The sequence below is a fragment of the Oratosquilla oratoria genome, chromosome 33, assembly GCF_046742065.1.
Source record: "Oratosquilla oratoria isolate Oo_2021 chromosome 33, ASM4674206v1, whole genome shotgun sequence".
Lineage (NCBI taxonomy): Eukaryota > Metazoa > Arthropoda > Malacostraca > Stomatopoda > Squillidae > Oratosquilla > Oratosquilla oratoria.
The window spans coordinates 7317356-7339855 of record NC_134809.1 but is presented as its reverse complement, the minus strand read 5'-3'; the positions used below and the strand labels follow the sequence as shown (position 1 = coordinate 7339855).

Genomic DNA, 22500 nt, shown 5'->3' with positions numbered 1-22500 from the left:
ATAGTAATGATAATTGTGGTGATAGTTGTGGTATAGTAGTAGTAATAGTCCAACGATAGTAGTGGTGATGATAGTGGTGGTGGTGGTGATAGTAGTGTAATTGTAGTGATAGTTGTGGTATAGTAATAGTAATAGTCTAACGGCAGTAATGGTGATAATAGTCGTGATTGCATTAAGCCTTTCATAATGTAAAACTATATAAACCAATGATTACCAGCTTTTTTAATTACGGTTGATTGATCTAAGTTCAGAATAAAATGTGAATAAAGAGATTTATGAAAACGAATTTTGTAAAAGAAAAAAAAAGAGAAAACAGACTGTGAAACGCAGAACATATAATTAAAAATTTGTTACACAATGGAGGAAAGATTCTGATTACAAGCAATGCTTATGAATAATTTTGTCTAAATAAAGACATTACGTCATTCTAGTTTTACATAACTTACATGCACGAACCGTCAAATGTTGTCAATAAAAAATAATTGCAAAATTGATATAAAAACAAACTCTCGGGGATAACTGGAATAATTGCATCCGGCGAATGGCAAATTTAATTGTTGATTGAAAAGTTGATGGTGAATGAAAATAATTGTATTACAGTCACCTTGCGTCTATGAGTCACGACTCATACGAGTCACCAGAGTCAAGTTGAATTCATCTGACCTTTATGAGTCACCTGAAATATACGAGTCATTTGACTATGAGTCAAATATTTTTATGAGTCACTTGACTTGTATGACTTAAGAGAGTCATACGACTCCGCTGACGGTTATCTGACTCAAAAGACTCCCTTGACTCGCATGAGAGTCATTTGACTATTATGAGTCACCTAATTTTTATGAGTCACTTGACTTGTATGACTCAGAAAGTCATACGAATCCGCTGACGGTTATCTGACTCAAAAGAGTCCCTTGACTCGCACGAGAGTCGCCTGACTCGCGTGAGAGTCGCCTGTTCCTCATGCTTAAGTGGAGAACAATTATCTCCCTTTGGTTAGTGGAGTATTCGAAACTAAACGAGCGTCATTACAAGTATGGGACGGGACACGACGAGCGTTATTCCTTCCTTGTATGCTGCAATTGAGTGAATACACACACACACACACACACACACACACACACACACACACACACACACACACACACACACACACAAAAGTAATTAAAAGTTTGCGCTGAAATTAACACATAGATTCACACAAACACAAGTGCAAGCACAAGTAAGAGTTGCATACACTTAAAAACCAAAGTAATGTGTGCAGACAGACAGACAGACAGACAGGCAGAGGAAGGTGATTATGGTGACAACAATGGTGATGACAATGGAGGTGACGATGATGATGACGACAACGATAGTGTTGACGATGATGACAATGAGGACAACGACGATGACGATGACGATAACAATGACGATGACGACGATGACGACAATGACGACGACGATAACAAGGAGAAAGAGAAGAAGGAGGAGAAGGAGGAGGAGGAGAAGGGGAAGCAGGAAATGGAGGAGGAAGAGGAGGAGGAGGAGGAGGAGGAGGAGGAGGGGAGGAATACGACAATAATTACCATACAATTTGGCGCCTCTCATCCCTTTCGCGCGAAACGACCTAAGCAGCCCAACATCCGCTCCCTGTAATCTCACACTATCCAAACCTTCCCCCATATCGCTCGCACAGTGTTCCTGAAAGGAGCTTACGTCGGGAGGCGCTTAGCCTGTGAACTATGTTGACTGTGGCCTTCGGGATTCGAACCTGAGCAATTGCAAACGACATGGGTGACCTCCTGTGAGATGAATAAAATCGTCTGGCGACAGTAAGAATATAATATATGAGGTGCGTCAACGTTGTGAGCAAGTAACGTGCTAGCCTTGGTGCATTTAATGACTTTACTCTGGTTAGCGCCAGGTGATTTTATTCGGTTTGGGGGATCTCTCCTGTGACGTCATCATCCACGGATATTGTTCCTAAAAAAAAAAAAAAAAAAAAAAAAAAATTGGAAACCCGACACTGATCCATTTGCTCATTTCCTCGGCCTAAGTAAAGTCTTCCTCTAGCAAGCTCCCAGGCCGAAGCCCAGCTTATCACTAAAACCAATTATTAACACTTTCAGCATGAAACTTGTCCCAAACTGTTCAACAGTTTCTAAAGTTAACCGGAATAAAATGAGAACAACAGCCAAACTATGACCAAAATAATATATATATATATATACATATATGTATATATACATAGATAAGCTACAACCGCTTCATTACCGAGGAAGAGCTACGGGAAGGAATAGAATCCTTTGCCGACAGCTGAATGTACTTAAAGAAAATATTATTTTATTGCAGTTGTCAGGTTATGTCATTCGTCTCCGTGATACATTCTTGGTAAAACAAAAGCGATAATGTCTCTCGACCCTCGTGTACCTCCATTTCATTTTTCTCCGAAATCCCACTCCGTCAAAAAACCGTAAAAGAAATTAATAATAAAATAGATAAATTAGAAAAAATAATAAAAACATGATGAAGAGAAAACCTTTGCTTTATTACAAAGTTAACCATCATAATTACCTTACGTTTGGTAGAGGTTTGTGATATGTTTAATTTACATCACAAGACTACATTATATAGAAATGTATGTTTTGTAATAACAGGTCATGGATCCTTCCTCCCTAAATTCTTGCCATGGCTACTTTGGGGGGCCCCCTAAAAGGGTGCCAGGGTGGGAATCACTATAGCGATTAATTCTGCCTCTGCAGGGAGAGACATATATTTGACGAACGTAAGACAGAATGAGTGGAAGAAAGGTGAGATAAACTCTGAAGAAGTCCTTTTAGGACGAAACGTTAGTAATAAGACTCCAAAAGTTTCTGGCGTTTACCTCACCATCCTTCCACTCACTCACATGTTTATTCTGTCTGCCGCCAAGCGATTTTATTCAACTCCGTGTCATCCTCTCGTTCTCTTGGGGAGCCTCGTCTGTGTCAGGTGACACGGTTCGTCTCATGACACATATTCGGTTAAGTGTGACACCAATTGCCAATTGCGCTAATTAACATAACATCAATGGAGATGTTCGCTCGTGTCCAGATACTTTTTTTTTTTTGCTTTGCTGACACGACTAAAGCATTTTTTCTTTTTTTAACCCGAATACAAAACTAAGAACTGAAAGAGAGAGTCTCCTAGGAGGTTTTCTACAACGGCAAAGCTGATTACAAAGGCAAAACATTAATATTCTCAGGAAAACCTTTGCTCCATAATAAGGCCGGATTTAGTAAAACAAGACAACCAGACAAAGAAACATACAAACAAGCAAACAAATTAACCAGGGAGCAGAGATGAGATCAAGTTGTTTTGGCTTTTATCAAAATATCAAAAGTTCAAATTGCATTCCATCGCCTGTGATGTTTGTTCCATTCGCTGATTATGTAATTTGGGTTTGAGTTCGTGTTGAAGATGAATATTTTGGGGTTTGATTGAATCACCATCTTTACTGGAATTTGAATCCTGGGTCATCCATTCACGAGGCTAGAATATCACAACTTTGCAATGACGAATGTCCAAAAGGAGTTGATTGGAATGAGATAAATAATTCCCCGACATCAACTCCCACAGCAACTAAATCCCTACCTCCCAGACATCAACTCCCACAGCAATTAGATACCTATCTCCCCGACATCAACTCACACAACAACTAGATCCCTAACTGCCCGACACCAGCTCCCACAGCAATGCATGTGCTCTATTTCTTTAAACCCAGGAAGGCATATGTGCATTTATACAAAGTATCGAGACGAATATATATATTTTTAGATATTCTCTTCTAGGAAGAAATGTAGAAACCAAGAGAAGTTTTATGCAGTTGGCAGATAATTTGACGCAGCCCGAAGGAATATCTCCCAGTCTTCTCCTTTTCTGCATGAGGGAACGGAGAGGGGAGGGGTTGCCGATTTAATGAAGCGGCCTTGCTGTATATATTGTGTCTTGCGACACTACTTCTGACCCAGGGCAGTGGGCGAGATGAAGGGATGACCCGTTATCCAGGAGGAGCCAAGATAGAGGGAGGGGGGGGGTGAATGGGAGTGAGTATGTGGGGATGGAATGGGTGGATGTGGATTTTATGCCTTTGCTTTTTGGCTACCTCCTTTGTAAGGGGGAAAAGCCATTGGTATATGTATGTATCTGCGAATAGTTTTGGTTGGGATCCTTTCGATTAAAAGAAATCCAGTTATTCCATACAACTGTTGCTTGAGCTTCACTACCTAGAGAACCCGTAGCCCCACAGTATCCGGCAACTGTCCTCAGGCTCTCCCAAATATCTCTTTGGGAAGAAACTTCGGAGTGTTGTCTGTACTGTATAAGTGTGGAGTTGTTTCTATGCAGCTGTGGTCGAAGAAGGAGATCAGTCGCTGGTTGTCATCTCTCCATGTCTTACCAAGTATACAGTTTGAGTTAGCAGAGGGAGATCCGGGGACCGAGTGTCAACCCCTCAAGGCTGCACCTCCAGATGTAGGTGATGGTGTTAACGGGTCTTGGAAATAGGAAGCTTTGCTGTCCATCATGTAAGACCGCTACATGCAAATACCCATCACTATTCATGGAGGAGACTGCAAGAGACCATAAGGCCTACACTAGGGAGTCCCATGTCCCTCATCACCCGTCATCCTTATCCATAAAGTTATCTAATCTTCTCTAAAAACATCTAATTGGTTACTAAGTCGTTAACCATTTTGTTGGGAAACCGGTTCTTGGCTACTTTCCCTCTGAAACCTAAATTTGTCCAATTTAAATCCATTACTACGAGTTGTGCCCTGCTGTCTTAATATGATGACTTTGCCTACATCATTAAAACCCATTGAATCTTCAAACTTGATGGAGGATTTTACGATTTTTGTTCCAGATCCCTCCACGCGATTTCCTTCACCTGTGAGTCACCTCAAGGAGTGAACGTAGAGCGAAAGTGGAAGGCGTCTTTGTTGCCCCGAGACGAAGAAGAAAATGCACGGTAGCCCCGCCCTCTCTAAAACACTCCACAATCCCTGGCACCTGATTGGTGGAGATCTTTTCAAACCGAACGGAAACCTGCGACTTCGCAACATTTTCAGTTGACGTTATTGTGTTGATATTTCCAAGTAGTTAACCACATTATAATATCACAACAAAAAGCTCATTAACACATAAAGGGAGAGAGGGGATCTACCAAAGAAAGAGCTCCAAACGCTTTTATAATAATAAAAAATGTTTATGGATTTCAATAAGTATAATGCATAAGGAATCTTTATAAGAACTGGATTCGGGATTTCCAAGTACAGGGTTTTATCAACAACTCTACAGCAAGGCACGATGGTGTCCAATACATGATTAAAAAAATCTATCCTACGTATATAAATATATATATACATAGTATGCATACATACATACATACATACATACATGCATACATGCACCCGTGCATATATACATATAAAATTATACATATATTATACAGATATTATATATATGCAAGCATGCATACATACATACATGCATACATACATACACACGTGCATATACCTATATAAAATTATACATACATATATACATATATGCATATATAGATACATGCATACATTATATATACATAAATATACATACATGCATGCATACCTACCTACATAAGTACATGGATACATACATATAAACATACATAAATACATACATATATACATACATACATACACACATACATACATTGTGAAGATCGTGATGAAAAGGGTGGAAGCAGAAAGAGCGTAGCCCTGGGCGGGGCGGGGCAAGCCCTAGCAGTGGGGAGAGTGATATCAAACGCTCTGATGGAGCAGGAAGTGAGAGAACAGCAAGAAGAACACAAAGAACATCGCGCAAGCAAAGAGATAAATGTGAACAAGAAGGATAAAAGGAAGAGGAAGGAAATGGAGAGGGAAAGTGAACGAATTAAATTAGAAAGACGAGGAGGAGGGGGAAGGCAGAGGAGGTAAATAAAAGGGGTGTTGGTTGTAAAGATAATATGAGTTGAGGTTAGATTGCCCGACGAGGTGGTGGTTGGAATGCAAGGGTAGTGATGGTGTGTGGGCAGTGTGTAGGCAGTGTAGCAATGACAACGACGAAGATAAGGATGATGATATTGGTATAGGCGATGTCGAAAGTGGAGTTGATAATGACGACGATGATGATAATGACGTTGACAGTGTACAAATCGAGTTAATAGTGATGATGGTGTTGACAACGGTGATAGCTACCGTAGGAGGAACGGTAAAGGATGCAATGATAGCGGTCATTGATGCAGAGGTGGTGGTGGTGTCACAAATGAGAGTTGTCAAGGTGGTGGCAGTGGTGGTGCTGGCAGCGATGCAGGGGATGCGAAGCTCAGCGTCGGTTCAACGACCTGCGATGGGGCCAGTCTCCCTGCTTGCCTTGGGCGCCAAGAGATGCTGCCTCGGCGCATAGTATGCGAAACATGGCATGTGTCTACCGTAGACTTTTCAGCTGAAAGCCACCTACTACATAAACACGAGAGCCTTCCCTTTATCACGGGCCCGAATGAGACTGAATAAATCATTAGATTAATTAATCGATTAATTGATTAACTAATTATTCAATTTGGAAATTAATCATCATACAAATATACAAGGTCTTGAAGCTGGCCTCTCCATTGGGTCCGATTTCAAGGTCGAATTCTCTTGACCTCAGCCTTGGAAGTTGAATAGAGTAACTGGGACTTAGACTCGTCCTCGTGTTCTCTGTCCTCGATGATTTGAACAGAGGCCAGCACGAGACCTTTTCTTCATTTTTCATACAATATTTACTCGTTTAATACTCCATATAATCATTCTCAATATTCATAAACTAAACGTTCCTGACATCTTTTTAGGGGTTATTTTCTGAGGATCTAGATATGTTGGTTAAGATGTTTTACCTGTATTATCATGTAATGCCATTCAGCGTTGTACAGTATGTTACCTACAATTTATCAAACTCAATAGTACGCGACGTCACAAAATAATAATAAATGGATAAATTGGCTGACGGTGATGCTCAACTGTACCAAAGATAAAATAAAACAGAATAAAATAAAATAAATAAATAAGATAAGATAGAATAAAATAAAACTCCCTCACTGATTTTGCTGTAATGTAATGGAGCGAAAATACTGTACTGTACTTGAGTACAATTTCACTCTTTTTAGCAATAACTTTTAGGATTCTACTTTTACTTAAGTATGAATTTATTTGTTTTATTTAACTATAAGTGAAAATAAGTAAATATTTACTTGGTGCTTTTAGAAATATAAAAATTACATAATCTAGACAATTACAAATAATGGGAAAAGAACTGCATCTAAATATTGACCAATCAGGTTTTTCTTATTCATGCCTCGACCAACCATATTCACCCTTTCATTGCACCCAAGTGATACAGGTTAGCGCTATGCAACACTCGTCCTATAACACTGTTGTCATTGCCATGTCAACAAACAAGCGAAACTATAATTATTTTTATTATCATTATATATATATATTATATATTATATATTATATATTATATACTATATATATATAATATATATATTCAGTTTTGAGTTCGAGGTTACATAGACTGTTACAAAATGGACGACCTCCCAGTATATGACATCTGTTCCTAGAATCCAAAATCACTAAGATATTTGTATCCTACAGCGTTCTATCAACTAAAAAACATTAAGTTTAGTTTACTTGTGTAGGCCGGCTGCTCCAAAAAAAAAAAAAAAACCGGAATAGGTGATACTTGTGTTTTAGGATCGAGAGAAAGAGGTAGAGAGAGAGAGGTAGAGAGAGAGAGAGAGAGAGAGAGAGAGAGAGAGAGAGAGAGAGAGAGAGAGAGATGAGAGAGAGAGAGAGAGAGAGAGAGAGAGAGAGAGAGAGAGAGAGAGAGAGAGAGAGAGAGAGAGAGAGAGAGAGAGAGAGAGAGGGAGAGAGGGAGAGAGGGAGAAAAATAGGATGAGAAAGAGGGAGAGAAAGAGGGAGAGAAAGAGGGAGAGAAAGAGGGAGAGAAAGAGGGAGAGAAAGAGGGAGAGAAAGAGGGAGAGAGAGGGAGAGAAAAAGGGAGAGAAAGAAGGAGATAGAGGTAGAGAGAGAGAGGTAGAGAGAGGTAGAGAGAGAGAGAGAGAGAGAGAGAGAGGTAGAGAGAGAGAGAGGTAGAGAGAGAGGTAGAGAGAGAGAGAGAGAGAGAGAGAGAGAGAGAGAGAGAGAGAGAGAGAGAGAGAGAGAGGTAGAGAGAGAGAGAGATAGAGAGAGAGAGAGGTAGAGAGAGAGAGAGAGAGAGAGAGAGAGAGAGAGAGGTAGAGAGAGAGAGAGGTAGAGAGAGAGAGAGGTAGAGAGAGAGAGAGAGAGAGAGAGAGAGAGAGAGAGAGAGAGAGAGAGAAAAGAGTTTTGGTTCTTCACATTTTCTTTTGTTACATTACCTTGAGCACGCCCAGAATAAGCCAAGACTACCTTCCAACTCCTGCCTTCATTGTTTTCACCAAAATAATTTGCTGCTATTGTTTTCAGTGTGATTTTTGCCAAGCTTCTTTTCACAAACCATTTATCTTGCATATACAGTTAGTATATACATAGAAAATTTAATAAACAAAAATTTTTCCAACAATTTTTGTGCACTGGTGACGTCATCGGATGCGAGCTGTTCTCACATTAGCTTAGTTGTGGGTTCGAATCCCATACTCTTCTCCGATTCACAGCAGTGAATCTTACCTGCCCTAACAGTCCAAGACGTTGATAGGGAAAAGGTGACGGCTTCGGCCGCAGGTACTCAGCGCCTCCCAGCTTAGGTTCCTTACCTTTGCCCTCTGGTACGTACTATGGTAATCAAGAAAGTGAGAGAAACTCAGGAAGACAAATTTTGGAAATCATCATCCCTGAACCTCTATTAAGAATAAATTTCTCCACATTAATGGCCCTTTGATTAAGTGAATGATTGATTCATTAGAAGACTGACATTTTTATTGGTTGTGCCTGGAAGTAGATTTATAAAACTTTAGCTTTGAACGTAAGATGTTAATTACTAAATATTAGACTGTAAGTCCTGGGAATGGAATCGAAATTGGACTCGGCTCGTCTGAACCTGAACTCGAATAATGTGAATTCGGACTCGATCCTGGCCTCGGCCTTGGGAGTTGTAGACTCGAGTACAATCTTGATAAATACACAAAGGATTACAAGGGAGGAGCATGCCGACAGGAGACCTTTTGGTCCATAACTAGGTCCGATGCGAAAAAATTTATAATGATAAATGAATAAATAAAAAATAAAAAAAATTATAACAGCATAATAGTAAAACAGATAAATGTATAGGTATAGTTGAATAATGAACAGGAATATAATAATAATAAATTGATAGATAAATAATAATAAATGAAAATCAAGCAAATAATAATAACCAAACAGACAAATGATAACAGACAAACAAATAATATAAAATAAATGGCAGGCATTACAGCATCTTGCTTAAGTGTTTATCTAAACGAATCTTAAAGCTTCGAACTGAACTACATTCCACTACCTCTGCAGGAAGTTTACTCCATTCATTAAATACACGGTTGGCGAAGTTGTTTCTACCCACTTCCAAATTGAATCTATTTCATGACAGTTTGAGACCATTGTTTCTTGTCGGATTTATCATATATATGAATCTTGTCTTAACATAGCTGAAGGTGAGAAGACTACGCCAGGAGACGCTGAATAGCAACAGCCGAAGCAGTCGTCTTTTCTCTAAGGTGCACTTAGACTGTTGGGGCGGGTAACAGTCACTGATGGGAGTGCGGGATTCGAACCTACAACTAAGCGAATGTGAGACAAGTACGTTTCCTATTATACTACCAATGTAGGAACCATAGCAATATTGGGAGGTCAGGAGGTGCTTTCCTACGGCAGAAGCCATCACTATAGTTTAGTGTGGGTGGATAGCCGGGCAAGAGGGAGTCATCTATAGCCGTACCTCTTCTCGACGATTCACTTCACTCATAGATTTAAGAAGGAAATAGGAACTGGTTTACCAATGGAATGGTTAATGAATGGAACAGACTTAGTGCTTAGTAGCCATGTAGTGAGTTCTGAAACTATTGGTCGTTTTAAAAGAAGATTAGATAACTCTACAAATGGGGATGATAGGTGGTAATGGACATGGAACTCCATAGTGTAGGCCTTATGGTCTCTTGCAGTCCATTCCATTCTTATGTTCTTAAGTACCAAGGAGTATCACAGTGCAAGAAGGGAATAAGTGTGATTGTCTGAAAACCCTCAATTCGATTCAGTTGAGGTACAGACACTGGAAACTGTTGTGCTCCTCCTTCTTATTACTCTTCTTTACGGAGCAGATCTCCCCGAGCCTTTGTCTTTGTGCTTTTGTTTAGCCTTTGTAAAGTGCTATTTCTGTCATATATTCATCCTGTACATTTTTTAGTTATTTCACTATTCCCCGAGAAATACGGAAAAAATTGTTTTGTTCTGGACTTTCTCCTCCGTTTATTTATTTTCTTTTTTTTTTTTCGTTCATGGTCCAATACAGGACTGCCGGACTACACCCTGAGGGAACAATACATCCTTTGTGCTTCAACATGTCGGCTTAATCCGGCTTGGTAAAGTTATATGAATAAGCCAGAGGAAAGTCTGGAAGGCGAGCAAGGCAAAGGAATTAATCTTGCACAAGCCTGTCAAGTGTTCTGATCTTTGGAACACAAGCAAGAGGCACCACGTATATCTTGTTTGGCTTCGTCGCCGCCCTACGGACAAAAACACTCCGCAACAGACCTCCCCGTCCCCGGCTATCCGAGTACATGAGGCAAAGGTGGCATTGTTTCGATTTCAGACAAGGATTTCATAATGGACGTTCTCTATCATATCAGTTTTAATATTTGTGTTTTTTTTTCTAGTAAGCTCTAGTAAGTCTAATCTAGACGGGGACCAGACACTAAAATGTAAACAGGATTTTGACCAATTGGGATCAGTTTCGCTCTAAATGTGTCTTTGGGTTGATTTAGAATCACCTGTAGGCAGTTAAAATAAAAATATTCCCGTGATTAATTCGTGACCCCTTTACTATGTGTGGTGATGTATTTTACAGCCACTGTCAAGGCTAAGAGCCGCACGGTAACCCACTGAATACAGTCTTGAACTCGTGCGTAAGTGGTCGTTAGTTCGAGTCCCGGGACCCAAGGCAGGCTTGCTGCGTTGGTTCCCGACAGTCCTGGTTTGGTGGGGAGGCGACCCGACGTCGGCAAAAAAAAAAAAAAAAGAGGCTTGCCTCAACAGCTGAGACGCCCTTTCCCGTATCAGGAGTTTCTCACTTCCCACTGCGTGGGAGTGGGATGGTGAGTTTAGTATTCTGGCCGTTGCCGAGAACAACGTTGTCCATCATAGGACAGCACCTCGACAAGACTCTCTTCTGAAGTCTTCACGAACTGCGAAGACCTCGACAAGACTTCCGAAGTCTTCACGAACTGCGAAGACTTTCGAGGAGAAGGTGGAGAGGTCTCAGACGGTTGCCATTGGAACCTCCCTCCCAGAGATCTTAAGCTGAATGGAATCGTTTGGATATCGCCATGAAATGTTAAATAAGATTTCAGACTGAAAGGGTCAACGGAAAGGTTATTGTATATTCTAATGTGATCTGGTGACGTTACCGAGACCATACTGGTGTCGCATTTGTTTAGTTGTGGGTTCGAATCCCGCACGCCTCTCCGACTCCCAGCAGTGACTGTTACCGGTCACCAACAGTCCCCATAGCGCATAACAGGGATTAGGTTGCAGCTACTCAGCGCCTCCTGGCGAAGGATCCTCGTTACCTTACACCTTTGTGCATACTCATTTCGTTTAGTTAACCGAGATGCTTAACCTGGATTAACGAAGTATGATGATGATTCGTTCTAACGCCGCCCCTATCAGGAGGCTATGACAGTGCCCCTTACAGAGGACTTATTGCGTGTGGAATTTAATTAACCATGCCCTTGATCCAACTCGCTGGCGGCAGCTTTCGAACTAGCGTCACCTCGACCTTCGCCGCAAATAGCGACGCTCTAACCCGTGAGCGAATAACGATGGACCTTTAGATCATTATCTGTGTTTTCTTCTTTATGAGGTTCGCATTTTACCTGAATAGAGTCACTTGGCATTTGGCAAAACCAGATTTATGTTACCACGGTATAGATAGGCTCGGTTGATTCTCTAATGCTCAAATTCTTACGGACGAAAATATCAAGAGAGACAAAAATGAATACGAACGTAATGTGAAACTTTGTTAAGTATGAGAGCGAAGTCCATTTCACGTGAAAAAATAAACGCCAGTGGACATGAATTGTCTGAAAATGGTGTGTGTGGCGTAAAGAGAATAGACGAGTTCGTTTAAAAAAAGAAAAATTAATCGAGGAGGAAAACTTGAAGAAGGCTCTAGCGTGGAAGGAGTGAGAAGAAAAGGAAGACCGAGAATGCGAGAGAAGGAGAGGACAAAGAAGCGTCTGGGAGAAATAAGAAAGAAAGAGAATAAAAGAGAGAAAGGAGGAGTTTGATAATGCAGGATAATGGGAGATCTGGGAGACATTGCGAGCGGCTGCTGCTGCTGCTGCTGCTTCACCTCGACAAAGGGAAGTTGATGTGAGGGAATAAAGAGGAAACGCGAGGGACTGAAGGAGAGAACCAGAAAGAGGTGGAAGAAGAAGAAGAGGAAGAGGAAGAGGAGGTGGAGTAGGAGGTAGGGGAGGACGAGGAGGTAGGGGAGGACGAGGAGGTAGGGGAGGACGAGGAGGTAGGGGAGGACGAGGAGGTAGGGGAGGACGAGGAGGTAGGGGAGGACGAGGAGGTAGGGGAGCACGAGGAGGTATGGGAGGACGAGGAGGTAGGGGAGGACGAGGTAGGTAGGGGAGGACGAGGAGGTAGAGGAGGTAGAGGAGGAGGTAGAGGAGGAGGTAGAGGAGGTAGAGGAGGAGGTCGAGGAGGAGGTAGAGGAGGTAGAGGAGGTAGAGGAGGAGGTAGAGGAGGAGGTAGAGGAGGTAGAGGAGGTAGAGGGGGAGGTAGAGGAGGTAGGGGAGGAGGAGGAGATAGGGGAGGAGGAGGAGATAGGGGAGGAGGAGGAGGAGGTAGGGGAGGAGGAGGAGGTAGGGGAGGAGGAGGTAGGGGAGGAGGAGGTAGGGGAGGAGGAGGTAGGGGAGGAGGAGGAAGGGGAGGAGGAGGTAGGGGAGGAGGAGGTAGGGGAGGAGGAGGTAGGGGAGGTAGGGGGGAGGAGGTAGGGAGGAGGAGGTAGGAGGTAGGGGGGAGGAGGTAGGAGGTAGGAGGTAGGGAGGAGGAGGTAGGGGGGAGGAGGTAGGAGGTAGGGAGGAGGAGGTAGGGGGGAGGAGGTAGGGGAGGAGGAGGTAGGGGAAGGGGAGGGAAGGAGTAGGGGAGGAGGAGGTAGGGGGAAGGAGGAGGTAGGGGGAGGAGGAGGTAGGGGAGGAGGAGGTAGGGGAGGAGGAGGTAGGGGAGGAGGAGGTAGGGGAGGAGGAGGTAGGGGAGGAGGAGGTAGGGGAGGAGGAGGTAGGGGAGGAGGAGGTAGGGGAGGAGGAGGTAGGGGAGGAGGAGGTAGGGGAGGAGGAGGTAGGGGAGGAGGAGGTAGGGGAGGAGGAGGTAGGGGAGGAGGAGGTAGGGGAGGAGGAGGTAGGGGAGGAGGAGGTAGGGGAGGAGGAGGTAGGGGAGGACGAGGAGGTAGAGGAGGAGGGACTGGGAAAGGAGGGAATAAAGAAAGTAGAAATTGAGGAACTTAAGGAATAAGAAGGAGAGAGAGGAGCTTGAGGGAGAGGACTAGAAAGAGGTGGAGGAAGAAGAGAAAGAGGTGGAGGAAGAGGAGGAGGTATGGGAGGACGAGGAGGTAGGAGGAGTAGGGGCTGGAATAGGTGGGAATAAGGAATGAGAAAGAAATAGAGGAGGTTGAACGAGAAGACTAGAAAGAGGTGGAGGAAGAGGAGGGAGTAGAGAAGAAGGAGGAGTGGGTAGAGAAGGAGGAGGGGGTAGAGGAGGAGTGGGTAGAGAAGGAGGAGGGGGTAGAGGAGGAAGAGGAGGGGGTAGAGGAGAAGGAGGGGGTAGAGGAGGAGGAAGAATGGGTAGAGGAGGAGGAGGAATGGGTAGAGGAGGAGGAGGAATGGGTAGAGGAGGAGGAGTGGGTAGAGGAGGAGGAGTGGGTAGAGGAGGAGGAGGAGTGGGTAGAGGAGGAGGAAGAGGGGGAGTAGAGGATGAGGAGGAGGAGGGAGTAGAGGAGAAGGAAGAGGAGGAGTAGAGGATGGGGAGGGGTGGAAAAGGAGGAAATGAAAGAGAAGAAAGAGGAAGAGATAGAGAGGAGGTGGAGGAAGAAGAATAGGGAGAGAAAGAGGATGGTTAAGAATAAAGAAGAGGCAGAGGTAGAAAAAGAGATGAAAGAAGAGAAAAAAGAGGAAGAGAAGGAAAAAAAGGAAGAGGAATGTTATGTAAATGAGGAAGAAAAGAAAGAGAAAGAAAAAGGAATATGAAGAGGAAAAAGAGGAAGATGTGAAGTAGGAAGAAGAGGAGAAAGAAGAAGAGAAAGAGGAGGAGGGGTAAAAATTGGCAGAGAAAGAGGAGGAAGAAGAGAAAGACGAATAGAAAGAGGAAGAGAAAATGATGAGGAATAAAGAGAAAAGGGCAATGAAGCGAGAAGAGAAAATAGAAAGAGAGAGAGAGAGAGAGAGAGAGCGAGAGAGCGAGAGAGCGAGAGAGAGAGAGAGAGAGAGAGAGAGAGAGAGAGAGAGAGAGAGAGCGAGAGAGGGAGAGGAAAGAAGAGAGAATGGAAAGGAGAGAGGGAAGGGAAATAGTGAAGAGAGGAGACGAAAGAGAGGATGAAGGAAGGTGATGGAAAAGGAGAAGAAAAGAGGAGGAAAGAGCAAACAAGAGAAGAGAGGATAGGGGAGGAGGGAGGAGAGGGGAAGGGAGGGAACGGAAGGGGAGGAGGGGGGAGTGTTGGAAGTAATATGAATGGAGGGCGATGGAGGGTAGAAAGGTTAAGGTTGACGCAATGCAAAGACGGAGGGTGGAGGAAGGAGGGAGGGAGGGAGGGAATGTGAATGGTGGAGGGGTGGAGGGGGAGGAGTTAGAAGAAGAGGGGAAACGGAAGTAAGGGATAAAAGGGGAGAGGAGGGGGAAAGAGGGGAAGAGGACGAGGAAGAGGAAAGGGAGGAGGGATGTGAGAGGAAGAGGGAGGTGGGGAGGAGGGGGAGGGGACGAGGGGGAGGAAAGGAGATGGAAAGGGAGGAAGGAGAAGAGGGTAGAATAATAGGAGGGAGGGGAGAGGGAAGAAAGATGAAGATGGGAGGAGGGGAAGAAAGATGAAGATGGGAGGAGGGGAAGAAAGATGAAGATGGGAGGAGGGGAAGAAGGGGTTAAGAGGAGGAAGAATGGGAGAAGGGAGGAGGGAGAAAAGAAGGAGTGGAAGAGAGGGAAGGGAAGGAAGAAGAGGGGATGGAAAGGGAAGAAGGGGAGGAATGGGAGGAGGGAGGAGGGAGAGAAGGAGGGGAAGAGAGGGAAGGGAAGGGAAGGAGGAGAAGAAAGGGAAGGAGGTGGAGAAGAGGGAGGATGTGAGGAGGGAAGATGGGGAGGGGGAGGAGGGAAAAAGGGGAAGAGGGAGGAAAAGGAGGAGAGGAGGAGATGGGAGGGGGAAGATGTGAGGAGATGAAGGACGGGGAGGATGAGAGGAAGGAAGGCAGATGAGGGGGGAGGAGGAGGAGGAGGGGAGGAGGAGAGGAGGAGGGGGAAGATGGGAAAGAGGGGGATGAGGGGGAAGAGGGGGAGGAGGTGAAGGAGGAGGGGGAAGAGGGGGAAGAGGGGGAAGTGGGGGAGGAGGTGAAGGAGGAGGGGGAGGAGGTGAAGGAGGAGGGGGAGGAGGTGAAGGAGGAGGGGGAGGAGGTGAAGGAGGAGGAGGAGGAGGAAGAGGAGGAGGAGATGTACCCATCAAGGAAATCAGAAACGAGGACTGGACACAAAGAGGAAAAGGAGGAAAAGAAAGAGAATATACAAGTATGAGACCGGACCAGAGGGAACGACTAAAGAAAGAGGAGGAGGAGGAGGGAGGAGAGGGTGAAGGAGGGCGAGGAGGTGGAGGAGGAGGAGGTGGAGGAGGAGGAGTAGATGGTGGTATTGGAGGAAACGGAGTAGGATGTGGTGGTGGAGTAGGAGTAGAAAGTGAAGGTGGAGGGGAAGGGGGGGAGGGCTGGAGGGGGGGAGGGCTGGAGGGGGGAAGGGAGGGAGGGAGGAAGGAGGAGGAGGGAGTGGAAGGGAGGAGGAGGAGGAGCAGTTCCACTACACAGGAGCTGGTGCGTGGGCGGCCTATAGCCACAGCAGCTTCAAGCTGGGTGTGCGTCGGTCTGTCTCCACGGGCGTGTGTGTGTGTGGGCGTGTGTCTACAAAAGTATGTACCCAAGTGTGCGTGTGTGCGTGTGTGTGTGTGTGTTTATGTGCGTGTGTGTGTGTGTGTTTATGTGCATGTGTGTGTGTGTTTATGTGTGTGTATGTGTACGTGTGTGTGTATGTGTACGTGTGTGTGTATGTGTACGTGTGTGTGTGTGTGTGTGTGTACGTGTGTGTGTGTGTGTGTGTGTGTGTGTGTGTGTGTGTGTGTGTGTGTGTGTGTGTGTGTGTGTGTGTGTGTGTGTGTGTGTACGTGTGTGTGTGTGTACGTGTTTATGTGTATGTGTACGTGTGTGTGTGTGTACATGTGCGTGTGTGCGTGTGTACGTGTGTGTGTGTACATGTGCATGTGTGCGTGTGTACGTGTGTGTGTGCGTGTGCACGTGTGTGTGTGCTTGTGCACGTGTGTGTGTGCGTGTGCACGTGTGTGTGTGCACGTGTGTGTGTGTGCACGTGTATGTGTGTGTGTGTGTGTGTGTGTGTGTGTGTGTGTGTGTGTGTGTGTGTGTGTGTGTGTGTGTGTGTGTGTGTGTGTGTGTGTGTGTGTGTGTGTGTGTGTGTGTGTGTGTGTGTGTGTGTGTGTGTGTGTGTGTGTGCACGTGTGTGTGTGCACGTGTGTGTGTGTGTGTGCACGTGTGTGTGTGTGTGCACGTGTGTGTGCGTGTGTACATGTGTGTGTGTGCACGTGTGTGTGTGTGTGCACGTGTGTATGTGTATACGTGTGTGTGTGTGTGTGTGTGTGTGTGTGTGTGTGTGTGTGTGTGTGTGTGTGTGTGTGTGTGTCTGTCTGTCTGTGTGTGCGTGTGTTGTTCAGTGTTCGTATATATGTATATAACATATATCAATCAAACCAACTGAATATTAAAAAAAAAAACCTGAGCAATATTCTGAAGAGTGGCCAATAAAATTTAATCCAAAAAGGCTTAAATTCATCCAAAAAATATTTGTACAAACTTTAACAAGTTTTTGGTTTAACAATAATAATCTCATGTGATATAAACATTATAGTTCTACACATAGAAAGCAAACAGGATTCTGGGGCAGGTAGTCTAATACTTTAACTTCATAATTCCAACTCTCTTAAAGCAATTATGCAATTCATTAATCTACTCCCATTTTGAGTATTCTGTTTTCACAGTCTCCGATTTTCATAAATTGCAGTTATATATTGCAAAAGGGTACAGCGTTGAGCTTAAAAAAAAATAAGAAACCAATCATACAAAAGCTACGCTATGCATTTTTATTTCTCCTGAAAATCAAATACGTGGTGGAATTGAACATATCTTTACAAAAATCTAAATAATGATCATGATAATGATAATGATAATAATAGTAATAATGATAATAGTAATAACAGTAATAACAGTAATAATAATAATAATAATAATAATAACAGTAATAACAATAACAATAATAACAATAACAAAACAATAACAATAGTAATAGTAATAATGATAATGATAATGATAATGATAATGATAATAATAAATAATAACATATCTGAAAAAATAATATAAAAATAGATAAATCAAATCACGGTAAATGCTACCCAGGCGAGAAGGACGTACATTTAAACTAAAACTAGAAAAAAATAAATCAGAATAGCCGCATCAAAATAAATAATGAATTAATAGATTACAAATAGAAATATATAATAAAAATATATAGTATATGATAATATAATATATAATATATATATAACAAATGAATATATGAATATATATATATAAATATACCGGTACATACAATAATTATACAAATAAAATAAATATACGCAGATTGAAAAAAAAAACATGTAATGAACATTTCATTGAGGATTTGGATCAGTTTGAAGTTTTAAAATTCAGGTCGACAAACAAGAAAATTTCTGTAAATCTGTCAATTTGTTATTTTACTGTTTTATTTGGCCATTTGCTCACTTCCATATATATTTTGAATTTCACTTTTCTCTTTCTGTATCCAATCTCGTTATAGACCAAAAGGTTGCATGGGAATATGATTTTCCATTGTAATCCACTATAAGCCTATGCACATGTATGTGTACGTATGTGTATGAGTGTTCGTGTGCGTGTACGTATGTGTATACGTGTACATGTGTGAACATGTGTGTGTGTGTGTGTGTGTGTGTGTGTGTGTGTGTGTGTGTGTGTGTGTGTGTGTGTGTGTACGTGTGTGTGTGTGTGTGTATGGCATGCGTCTTTGTGTGTGTGTGTGTGTGTGTGTGTGGCGTGCATCTGTTTGTGTGTGTGTGTGTGTGTGTGTGCGTGTCTGTGTGTTCATGTGTATGTGTATGTATGTATTCGAATGTTTTTAGTGTGGTTGAGACTTCCTACCGAGTGACGAACGCTGTTTTCCCATTTTCTTAATAGAGAGAGAGAGAGAGAGAGAGAGAGAGAGAGAGAGAGAGAGAGAGAGAGAGAGAGAGAGAGAGAGAGAGAGAGAGAGAGAGAGAGTGTATGTGTGTGTGTGTGTGTGTGTGTGTGTGTGTGTGTGTGTGTGTGTGTGTGTGTGTGTGTGTGTGTGTGTGTGTGTGTGTGTGTGTGTGTGTGTGTGTGTGTGTGTGTGTGTGGCGGGAGAGGCCATTTTCTTCGCTCATCAACTCATACAACGACTCGACGCTGGATTGATTTCCACTCAACCACTAAATACCAAACAATTCCATTCACCCAGATATCTCACCAAGGACAACCCGAGAGTCCGCGTATTGTCCTGAGCACGGGGTGATCTAATAGAGGTATTCAAATGGGTCAAGGGCTTGAATAAGGATGATGCAGACAAGGTCAATATATCAAGACAGCAAGGTAGGATTCATAGTACTGGGTTCAAGTTAGACAATTTTAAGTTTAAGAAAGAAATAGGCATAAACTTGTTTACTAACAATGGTTAACAAATGGAATGGACTTAGTAACCATGAAGTGAACGCTGAAGAAATTGATTGTTTTAAGATAAGATTAATTTTATGAATAGGGATGACAGGAGGTAAGGAACATGAAACTGCCTAGTGTAGGCCTTATGGTCTCTTGTAGTTTCGTCAATTTTAATAATCTTATGTTCTAGCAAGACTTGGTAACCACGTAGTAAACTCTGAAACAATTGGTTGTTTTAAGATAAGATTAGATAACTGTATGGATAGTGATGACAAGAGGTAAGGGACAAAACTACCTAGTGTAGGCCTTATGGTCTCTCGTAGTCTCCTCAACTTTAATAATCTTATGTTTTTAAAGTCGTCCGGTGCTTTCGAGAACAAACTATACAAAACAACTTTACCATGATGAAGGTGTAAGGACACGCCCTACAGTAGGAGTCGAGTTCTCTTTGAGATTCCATCTTCAAGGTGACTGGGGTACGAGAACGCAAGCCTCACGTCCTGGCCGGTAGCTAATGACATGCAAACGTTTACATAACCATATACATAAGCAATTAACATACGTTATGTATATTCATACACCCACCCACACCCACACAAGTACACACGCACGCACACACCCACACAAACACACACGCACACACACACACACAATGTATGTTTATATATGAAATATACAGTAATCTAACCGCTACGATTTTGTTTGCGCAAAGTAAATATATTCCCCTCAAGGCGATAAAGGAGAATACCAATACTCCCAGTTTGATGAAAGATAAGCTGAAAAATGAAATCGGAAAAAAACGTCAGAGTGAAAAACGGTGGAAACACACCTTAGATCTAAATATAACGATATGGGTACACTAATTAAAAAGAACACGCGCACAGCGAAACGTAACTTCGAAATTAAAGTTGCCAGACAAGCGAGACCCAACCCAAAGGGCTTCTTTCTTCTTTACAGAACAAAACATATGAAAAGGATGGGGCAAATAAAAAACGACGAAGATGTTTTGACAGATTCGAAGGAAGAAACGAGCAAGACGTACAATAAATATTTTCCCACGATATTTACAAAATAGAGGTTAGATATGGTACCTGACTGCACCCCAATATTCAGTGGGGATGAGGAAAGTAGACTAACATTAGCATCAGTAAGGAAGATGTATTCAAACTGATTGATAAATTTAAAATTACAAAATCCCCGGGTGCAGACAGATTTTTTTTTCGAGAGTGCTTAAAGAGTGTAAATTTGAAATCTGCGACCAGTTAACGAAAATATTTAGTAAGTCAGTAGACACTGGGTTCGTGCCTATTCCTTGGGAATAGGCAAACGTTGTTCCTGTTTTCAAAAAGGGAGATAAATCGTCTTTGCACAACTACAGGCTCAGTTTGACGCAGGTTATAGGTAAAACACCAGAATCAACAATAGCTAATAGAATCAGAGATCACATTAAGTGACATAATTTGATTCATGACTCACAGCATGGGTTTACCAATGGTATAGGAGGAAAAGTGTTGGAATACACCGTGTATCAGTGATAGAAAACAGTGGATCTCCATTAACGGTGTAAAATTCAAATGGGAAGTGTTACATGTGGAGTTCCCCAGGGTTCGGGTTTGGGTCCCTAATTGTTCATTATGTATATAAACGACTTGGACAATAGAATTATTAATGATGTTAGTAAGTTTACGGACGACACTAAAATAGGACGCCAAATCAGGTCAGGAGAAGACGCCGGGATATTGGAGGAAGATCTTAACAAATTGTTTACATGCTTGGTGAAATGGCAAATGAACTTCAATAGGTCAAAGTGCAGAGTGTTAAGTGGAAGCTTACACAACCCAGAAAGCAGATGTAGCTTAGATAACACAGTTTCAGAGAAAATTGAGTGCGAGAGAGAAAGAGTGCTAGTGAATCCTGATCTTAAATCCAAGAGACAGTGTGTTAGCACCGGGAATAGAGTTAATAGAGCATTAGGTTTCATTGCTAGAATGGTTATGAATAAAAGTGCAGATGTAGTTATCAAACTCTGGCGTTAGTTAGACCCATCCTTGACTATGTGGTACAGTTTTGGTCTCCGTCCTATAGGATGAATATCAATTCACTAGAATTAGTACAGAGGAAAATGACTAAAATGATACATGGGCTAACAAATTTACCCTATGAGGATCGGCTTAGCACCTTAATTTACACTCACTAAAAAGACACAGAGTGCCGGGGGTGATGTAATAGAGGTGTTGAAGTGAATCAAAGGATTTAACAAGAGTGATATTGACAAGGTCATCATATTAAAACAACAGGGCAGGACTCATAGTAATGTTTTTAAATTGGACGAATTTGGATTTAACCCATTCAACTCATGTCAGCCACTCGTGATGTAGATACGAAAAACCGGATATGGTAGGCCTCGCGCCGGCCCGTATGTCCGAATATCATCTGATGCGGCTTGACCGTGCGAGGACTGACTTCATATTTTTCTGGTGTTTGATCAAACATTTTGGTGTTTTATGATTTTTTTTTTATTGGACCAAATGACAAGAGTCTTGTCATCGGAGTTTAAAGCGTTGAAAATAAAATAGGTAAGGACTGATTAACCAATAGAGTGGTCAATGAATGGCAGACTTAGTAACCACGAAGTGAGTGCTGAAACTATCGATTGTTTTAAGAGGTTAGATAATTCTATGGATGTGGACGATAGGTGGTACTGGACATGGAACTCCCTGTTGTAGGCCTTATGGTCTCTTACAGGCTCTTCTTTTATGTTCTTATGTGCCTACGTGCGTGTAAGTGCGTGTCTCTATGAGAGGTTCATCTATTCAGACATCTATGAATCGCAATACTCCAAAGCTCCTTTGAGGAACATACGCCTCGTAATAGTGAATCGCCTTATTAACAACCTAAGGTGTTCAATGTTCATTCGATGTTCATTTGAATTTGGCGGGCGTTTATAAGAGAACAAAAAATGAATTTTAGCGAAATGAAATTCTGTGTGTGAAACGTGTAAATAAATCTAGAGAGCTCTGATCATGTCATTTGAGCAATATCATTAGCTGTATCTTTGTCTGTATGTGGTGATAAATCTATTCAAACATGTAATACTAGAGTATCTATGAAGAGTTAAATTTGATTCAATTTGGGGGTATTTGTACCTCTCCTAATTCTAACGCTAGGTGTACTGGTAGATGTAGGTGTACAGTAGGATTAGGTGTAGGTGAAAGTGTAGG

The 22500-nt window shown here is 42.6% G+C and overlaps 1 protein-coding gene across 3 annotated transcripts in view; it reads left to right on the top strand.

Annotated features, from left to right (window-relative positions):
* The window catches only part of LOC143017737 (uncharacterized), a 346603-nt gene that overhangs the window by 126882 nt on the left and 197221 nt on the right, over positions 1–22500 (top strand). The window contains exon 2 of one of the 3 annotated variants that reach the window (XM_076172543.1): positions 19083–19213. The exons of the other annotated variants lie outside the window; for them this stretch is intronic. The gene's annotated coding sequence lies outside the window, so the exon portion shown is untranslated. The remainder of the gene's footprint in view (positions 1–19082; positions 19214–22500) is intronic. 3 annotated transcript variants of the gene reach the window in all.